This window comes from Protomyctophum bolini (genome assembly GCF_963924005.1).
Source record: "Protomyctophum bolini genome assembly, chromosome: 3".
Taxonomy (NCBI): domain Eukaryota; kingdom Metazoa; phylum Chordata; class Actinopteri; order Myctophiformes; family Myctophidae; genus Protomyctophum; species Protomyctophum bolini.
The window spans coordinates 49487164-49496571 of NC_137864.1; positions in this window are offsets into that span (position 1 = coordinate 49487164).

The following is a 9408-nucleotide window of genomic DNA, read 5'->3' on the forward strand; positions in this document are numbered from 1 at the left end:
TCAATGAATTGCATTGCATTGAATGGGAATTGAATGGGGCTATGGGGTGTTATGCTAGTTCGCTTATTTCCATCGAAATAAGTAGTAAAGTGTGCCGCTTGGGATATTATTTACATTATGAAGAGAGGATATATACAAAGAAATTATAATTTTGATCGATGGAAATAAGCGAATTAGCACAACACCCCATAGCCCCATTCAATTCCCATTCAATTCAATGCAATTCATTGAGGGCTTATGGTAGGGGAAATAGCCAATAAGGAGCTTTTGCACAAAATAACACCTGGACCTCTTTGATGGGGACGTAACAACTACAAAGAAAGGTAAGAAAGCCTTTTAGTATGGAATTCTCCTTTAACTGTGAGCCGGTGTCCCACATGGAGATCTATGTGCCTGTGTGCCTGTGTCTGAAGACTGCAAACTCAATTGGCTGAGGCAGAGGCTGGAAATTGCACAGGTGAAAGGAGTTGGCCTCACTAGGCTCATTAGGTTAACATTTTGTGGTACAGAAGTATAAATATTGTGGGGTGGAAACCTCAATGTCACAAAACTATTATTCTTCAGTATTAAAACGTAGCAAAAGTAGCAGATCTGCAAGCGTGTGGATCTGCACTATAGCTGCTACTGTTGATTCTGTACCCCAATGGTTCCCAAACCTTTTCATGCCAAGGACCCCCAAATTGACACTAATTATCCCGGGGACCCCCAATTTGAAAAGATATGCCAGGGACCCCCATAAGAGAAGATTTATGCGGCTCTTCAACCATTTTCATTTCAAGGGCCCCCGGTTTGACCTGCATTAGTCTACGGACCCCATTTAATGGCATTTCTATCTCTGGGATCCCCAATTTATATTGTAAAATCCAGAGAGAGTGTAAAATGGAACTCTCAGAGTGTACAAATGGAACCAAACGTTTGGTTCCATTTTTGTACACTCTGAGTTACAGACCCATGAGGGTCCATTTGGTTCCAAACTATCATTTAGCTGCGGACCCCCTGGCACACCCTCAAGGATCCCTGGGGGTCCTCGGACCCCACTTTGGGAACCACTGCTGTAGACTATGTGTGTATGTGATCAAGCGTGTTCATGTACGGAAGAGGAAAAGATCACAAAGTGTATACGATCTTTGAACGTTTGTGGATAATGTTTGGTCTTCTTTTCTCCACCACTCCTTTCCTCTCTCTTCTGTCCCTTTCTTGTCTTGTATATGAATTCCCATGCAGCACCGCTCCTTCCCCGCGTTTACCTCTGCTGTGACTTTGCTGTCGGCGGTGGAGCAGAGCAGAGGAGGAAGTTTAGAAGTAGGCCAGGCTGCAGCAGGTAACACACAGTCTTTCATGCTCACTGGAGAGAGAGAGAGAGAGAGAGAGAGAGAGAGAGAGAGAGAAGGGGGGAGGATGCCCTGGCTCATACTGAGGCAACAAGAGAGGGATGAGGGGGGCAATTTGGGATGCATTATCTTAAATTAGACAGGTACAAATTGTCCTCCCCTGTGTGTGTGTGTGTGTGTGTGTGTGTGTGTGTGTGTGTGTGTGTGTGTGTGTGTGTGTGTGTGTGTGTGTGTGTGTGGGTGTGTGTGTGTGTGTGTGTGTGTGTGCGGGGCTGCGGGCGTGCGTGCGTGTGTGCGTGCGTGCGTTTGAGGGAGAGAGAGGGAGAAAGAGTCTGATCCAAGCGTGTGCTCACATTGTTTGCACCGATCCTCTTATTTGCCATGAAAATGCTTCAATCTGGTGCACTTTGAGATCAAAATTAAGAAGCTAGGTGGGGGCCACATGTGGCCAGTAGCCCATGTAAGGGATACATGAAAAAAATTAAATCTTCTCCCTGTGACGAGGCCCCCTCAGTGGTTGAGGCCCTATAGGCGACCGCCTAGTTCGCCTATGCCTAGAACCGGCCCTGGTCGGGGGGGTAGGACCAAGTCTCATGGGATTTGGGATTTGTTTATAAACATTTTGGTATTTGTTTATAAACATTTGTGATTTGTTTATAAACATTTGTGATTTGTTTATAAACATTTTGGGATTTGTTTATAAACATTTGGGATTTGTTTATAAACATTTGGGATTTGTTTACAAACATTTGGGATTTGTTTATAAACATTTGGGATTTGTAACTCTCATGGGGGGGGTAGGACCACTACCAGTTGACCTGTAGTACGTCTCATGGTCGGGGGGGTAGGACCAAGTCTCATGGGATTTGGGATTTGTTTATAAACATTTTGGTATTTGTTTATAAACATTTGGGATTTGTTTATAAACATTTGTGATTTGTTTATAAACATTTGGGATTTGTTTATAAACATTTTGGGATTTGTTTATAAACATTTGGGATTTGTTTACAAACATTTGGGATTTGTTTATAAACATTTGGGATTTGTAAGTCTCATGGGGGGGGGGGTAGGACCACTACGCTTGTAGATATGCTGCCTTTGGTACAGTATAGGCCACTTTTGAATTTGAATCCTCATATTTTGGATAATATGAGGTTTCCACCCGACAGAGATAAATTGTTATACTGTACTCGTAGTGTTCGTTTCTCTGGTATCCTTTGGTATATCTTAGATTTAGAACCTGTACTTTCTGAGATACATACATTCAGTTAACCCATTCTGACCTGAGATCAGATTCATACGAGGTTTCCACTGGACACACACTGGTCTGATTAACCCATTCTGACCTGAGATCAGATTCTAAAAAATGTCAGTCTTTCTTCGATTTTTCAAAAATAGCAGACCTACAAGCTCGTAGCGCGCCACTCGGTGGCGCGCTATGAGCTTGTAGATCTGCTATTTTTCAATAGCTAAAGCACGACATGATGCTGACACCACAATCGGTTCCCGTTCAGAATGGGTTAATCAAAGCGGTAAAAGTAGCAGGTCCAACTGAGCTTGTCGATCTGCAACCTTTTCTGCTTTTGAATTCGAATCCTGAAAAGTTTACAGTTTTGGACATTATGAGGTTTCCTGCCCGACAGAGCGTATACATGGTTATATATGGACATGGGCCCATTGTATGAATCTAGACATAAGCTCAGGGATTTGTATAGCTGTGAAATCATTTGGAGAGCCCAGAATTGTTTGGCTATGGGAATCTATGGGAGAAATGTAATAAATAACACCCTCCCTGCATGCCCGCGTCAACTACTAACTAAATCACGAGGAATAGTTGTATTGGGCAGTCTTTGGACAGTAAAATCCTGTTCATTTGACTCTGAAAGTGTATCCCTATTTGGTCATGGCAGACAGAATGGTCAAAGATTGTCAAAAATAGCTAAAGTAGTAGAACTAGGTGAAAGAACCTTGCGTGCAGCACCTTCCAGCACCGTAAGTTGTTTTTAATACGGCTGCTATTCTGATTAGTCCTTTTTTTATTTCCTTGTTGCTGTATATGTCTATTATTATTGTTGCTATACAATAACTGAGGAACTGAAACTAAATATTTTGACTCCCGTATACAGGATGTGACAATTACATATAAACCACTGTTGAACCTCAAACCTGTGCATTGGACTTGTGTTATGGACAAATGTAAAAAGTAGGGCTGGGACATGAACTGATTCATTTCGATTAATTAATTACAGAATAAATTACGCAATTGAACAAAATAACACATTTGAACAGCGCTTAGTTTATTCACCACATACACCTGAGTTTCAGGCGTATACCGATCATACCAACCAACCGACAACAAACCTGAGAAGAAGCCACTCAGACCGTGCTTTGTTGGCCCCTGCAGTGGATGAGAAATTTAGATTAAAAAAAAAACTCATTCATTGAGTGTAACAAAATGAGTTTTTAATTGGGAAAAAAAAGGAAATAGGTCAGTTTGTTTACTGCACTGCCTGCAGCACCACATTACTACTGCAACAGTCCTTACCACGGGACATTAGATTTGCAAAAATCATAATTGTTTCTGGCTGTGCAGGACAGTATATTACACAGTAAAAAAAAATTGATGAATCCATGGTTCAAATTGAGTTTGAAGTTACAATGGGTATGTATAGGAAGGGGCCGTGTCTGATAAAATGACTATCGCATTTCTAAATACCGAGTCAAGCAACTTAAAATAACCCCAAACATTTTTTGTTTGAAAAGTGAAATTCCCCTTTAACCCATTCTGACCTGAGATCAGATTCATACGAGGTTTCCACTGGACACACACACTGGTCTGATTAACCCATTCTGACCTGAGATCAGATTCTAAAAATGTCAGTTGTTCTTCGATTTTTCGAAAATAGCAGACCTGCAAGCTCGTAGCGCGCCACTCGGTGGCGCGCTATGAGCTTGTAGATCTTCTATTTTTTAATAGCTAAAGCATGACATGATGCTAACACCAAAACGTGTTCCCGGTCAGAATGGGTTAAGTCTGACAGTGTCAAAATGGACAGAGTTGAACTATATACTGCATACAATCTGGAGGTTGTGCAGTATATGGACTGTACATGATGACGGACATGCATGAGAGCTAATCCTATATGTATAGAACCCATTAGCACAGCAAATGTGGGGACAGCCTCCTTATTTGTGTCCCAAATAAAATGTTATCAGAAAGCACATACGGTAATTTCACTTTTAACCACATTTTCTGTTTTACAACCGAAAACAACAAGACAAACAAAAAGAAAATAAATTTTGTTCCCACCCTATACAACCCTCTCACCCTATATACCCAGAGATGAGACAAAAGAAACTCAAAGGAAAACAAAACGCTGTCTGATTGTAGTACAGTACAGTTGTAAAAGTACAGTACTACAGTAAAATATCGGATATAAACCCAATATAACTATATTTTTTAATTGTCAGTGCAGCATGGAGACATGTACTGTAATATGCGTCCAATGGTAGATGACTGGCCTGTATGAAGGGTAGGCCAGACAAGCAGCACAATGCTGGTCATGATTACGTTTTCTTTCTTCTGCCCTCTCTCTCTCTTTCTCTCTCTCTCTCTTTCTCTCTCTCTCTCTCTCTCTCTCTCTCTCTCTCTCTCTCTCTCTCTCTCTCTCTCTCTCTCTCTCTCTCTCTCCATCAGTACGCAGAGTGCAGCAGAGGTGTTGGGCTGTGACTGGATGAGAGGAGAGGAGGAGGAGGAGCAGCACAGTGGAATGTTAAATATGTCCTCTAGACCCTGGAGGAGGAGAATATGGAAGACCACTCTACCCCCCCCCCCCTCTCTCTCTCTCTCTCTCTCTCTCTCTTCCCCCCACTTCTATATTAGATAATGTGGAAAAATATTGGATATGGTAATATCTGATATTATAGAGTCTGTCTGTCTGTCTGCCTGCCTGCCTGCCTGCCTGCCTGCCTGCCTGCCTGTCCTTGAAATTAAACGGGTTGAGAATCACTGCTAGAACCGTAAAAAAAACTTCTCTTATTGGGTTCCCTGGCATATCTTTTCTAATAGTGTCAATTTCGGGGTCCTTGACATGAAATAGTTCAGGACCCTCTGAAGTATAAGGCATTAATTTACCAAAAAGTTAAAACATGGAGATAAGAGGTTTCTGCCCGACAACAACGATATGATCTCTGCATATTCACAAAAGAAATAATGAATTTACATAGAAATTAGCAGGCAGAAAGAGCAGCTTGTTGTTCTGTTGGACAAATAAAAACACCCATAGGGCTATTCCCATCCAGCACTATATGGTTGTCTTTGTTATCCCATTCTGAACGGGAACCCATGTTGGTGTTAGCATCATGTTATGCTTTAGCTATTGAAAAATAGCAGATCTACAAGCTCGTAGCGCGCCACCGAGTGGCGCGCTACGAGCTTGTAGGTCTGTTTTTTTTTTTTAAATCGAAGAACGACTGACATTTTTAGAATCTGATCTCAGGTCAGAATGGGTTAATCAGAACAGTGTGTGTGTCCAGTGGAAACATCGTATGAATCCGATCTCAGGTCAGAATGGGTTAAAGTTGTGGTGTGGACTGTGCATGCCCTCCACTTGATACATTGATTTGTGTTGTTATAGTTGTTATAGTTAGTGCTTGGTGTGAACGGCCCTTAACCCATTCTGACCTGAGATCAGATTCATACGAGGTTTCCACTAGGACACACACTGGTCTGATTAACCCATTCTGATCTGAGATCAGATTCTAAAAATGTCAGTCGTTCTTCGATTTTTTTCAAAAATAGCAGACCTACAAGCTCGTAGCGCGCCACTCGGTGGCGCGCTATGAGCTTGTAGATCTGCTATTTTTCAATAGCTAAAGCATAACATGATGCTAACACGAAAATGGGTTCCCGTTCAGAATGGGTTAAGGACAACTTAGATTTTTTTTCAACGAAGGTTCATGTTTTAGGTTGTTATTAGAGAAAGTAAAAGGTTGAGTGTTAAAGGACCACTTCACCACTTTTCAATACTGTGTATTAAATGTCCCCTCTACGTCACTTTAAAGTACTGTGTATTAAATGTCCCTTCTACGTCACATTAAATAACTGTGTAAATCAACAGGTGGCGAGCTGGTTTGTTCAAGAGGCTTCTTCATGGCCATTATCACTGCAGGAGGAAAGGGAGGTGTGTGTGTGTGTGTGTGTGTGTGTGTGTGTGTGTGTGTGTGTGTGTGTGTGTGTGTGTGTGTAAGAGACAGAGGGAGGGAGGGTTACAGAGAGCGAGAGAGAGAGAGACATTTGCACATGCGCGTGTCCATGCATTGCATTCCGTAAAAGTAGCATCCATCCTCCCGTTAGTGCATGGCTTATCACAAGGGGGAGACAATAACTCCTGCATGAATTCAATGTAGGCTACAGTGTGTGGCCGCTGTGGCAGCTGTCCATTTCAGCACCGTGCAACATGAGGGACAGATGAGCCGTCCATTTCAGCACCATGCAACATGAAGGACAGATGAGCTGTCCATTTCAGCACCATGCAACATGAAGGACAGATGAGCTGTCCATTTCAGCACCATGCAACATGAAGGACAGATGAGCTGTCCATTTCAGCACCATGCAACATGAAGGACAGATGAGCTGTCCATTTCAGCACCATGCAACATGAGGGACAGATGAGCTGTCCATTTCAGCACCATGCAACATGAAGGACAGATGAGCTGTCCATTTCAGCACCATGCAACATGAAGGACAGATGAGCTGTCCATTTCAGCACCATTAAAGACAGAGGAGCTGTCCATTTCAGCACCATTAAAGACAGAGGAGCTGTCCATTTCAGCACCAATAAAGACAGAGGAGCTGTCCATTTCAGCACCAATAAAGACAGAGGAGCTGTCCATTTCAGCACCATTAAAGACAGAGAAGCTGTCCATTTCAGCACCATTAAAGACAGAGGAGCTGTCCATTTCAGCACCAATAAAGACAGAGGAGCTGTCCATTTCAGCACCATTAAAGACAGAGAAGCTGTCCATTTCAGCACCATTAAAGACAGGGGACTTGTCCATTTTAGCCCCACCAGAAGGACAGAGGCAGCACTGGGAAACGTGGAGTGACATGGACCTGGCTCCAAAGTGATGACAGCAGTGTCACCTCGGCATAACCCATCCTTACAGTGTGTAATAGGTGTTCAGTCAGTGCCTAGTGTGATACGCTCTCCAAAACGGAAGATGCATGTGAACAGCTTACACGTGGGAGGCCCTCTCTCACTCACACACATGCACACACACACACACACACACACACACACACACACACACACACACACACACACACACACACACACACACACACACACACACACTGCACTTAGAGTCATGACCTTATATTTTATGCTCTTAATAGGCCATCCTATTTTCCCATTGTGTCGCTCCTGCTTGTTTTGTGCCATATCTGCTGAAAGAGAGAGAGAGAGGGAGTTCTCCAGCACAGACGATGAAAACAGCCAAGATGTGTGTTATCTATCACCCTGCAAAACACATTAAACCCCACATTCTGCGCCCCAAAACTGTCTTTGGACTCGGCCCCCGCAAAGCAATTTAAGATCAACCCGTGTCCGCTTGTTTTAGCGTAAAGTGCTGCTGCGCTCTCTCTCTCTCTCTCTCTCTCTCTCTCTCTCTCCCTCCTTCCCTCTCTCTCTCTCTCTCTCTCGCTCCTTCTCTCTCTCTCTCTCTCTCTCTCTCTCTCTCTCTCTCTCTGTGGTTGTGTCGATTTTTTTATTCCCTGCTTCTAACCATCATCCACTCATCCACCCCCTCCTCTCTCTCTCTCTCTCTCTCTCTCTCTCTCTCTCTCTCTCTCTCTCTCTCTCTCTCTCTCTCTCTCTCTCTCTCACCACTTCTATCTCAGCCCTGCGAGGAGAAAACGAGAGACCAAGGATTGGTGTTATCCTCCGACTACTATATTTTGTCTTTTTCTAAAAAGATCCATTTCAATCTTTTGCACAGAATGTTCCCTCGCAGCGCCTTTGCCTCGTAAAACACCAATTGATTTTGTTTAATTATTAAATGTGTTTTTCTTAGTGGATGGCAGTGAGGCTACAGGGATGAACAGCATTGTTTTCGCGGCTGGTCGTGATATAACCGTCGAAGATCGCTTGGATCGGGGAACAGCAGCAGCAGCGGCGCCGGGCTGGGGGAGCATCGACAGCCGCGGCCCCTCCGCGTCTCCTCGCCCCTCTGGCCGGCTCCATGACAAGTGATGGTCGCTCATCTCTCCGCCTGGATGCGCCCCTCTCTCAGCGGATTGGCGTCGGCAGATCTCTGTGCTGTAGCCGATTTTCATTTTCGCTGGAAAGCGGTCTAGGGACTACATATGGAAACTGGGGACCGGAATTTTAGGAAAAAGGAAAACTAGCCGGGGCTGTCGTTTGATTTTCCACGAGTTCGTTCCCCCCCCTACCCCCCTCTCTTTTGGCTTGCTCATTTCTTTAGGAGGAGGTTGATCGTCCCTGGTTGTAATTTATTTTTTCATCCATAGGAATGGTTTTCTTGGCAGTCATGGTCTATCCTGATTATTTGGTTTTCAGCCCGTGTTGATTTTGGTTAAACGTTCTAAACCTATTAATTTGAATTCGTTTTCAATTATTTTCTTCACCATATTCCTTTTATAGCTTCCTCTCGCATCTGTCTGCCTATAAACCCTCTTCCCACCGAATACATCTGACAGCTCAATTATTCAGAAAGATAGTAGGCTATGTGCGGTAAAAAAGACTTGGTTGAAATAGATCAGTTGGTTTTTCCAAAAAGGATCACAATAACGACCTGATTTAAGTGTGACCGTCGTCTATAGATAGTTTTAGCCAGTCGGACGTTAAAGAAACCAGATTGTTAGTATAGCCTATACACTCACCCCGAATCCTTATTTCCACATCCCAATTCAATCTGAATTCACAGAGCGTGAATTGCATGCTTGAGAGTGCGTGTGTGATCGGGTCTTGTCTTTGAAGTGCGTGCATGTGCGTCCTCATGCGTGCACACGTGTAAGTGAAAGTTTGCGAGTGAGCCAGTGCGTGAGCCTCTGTGT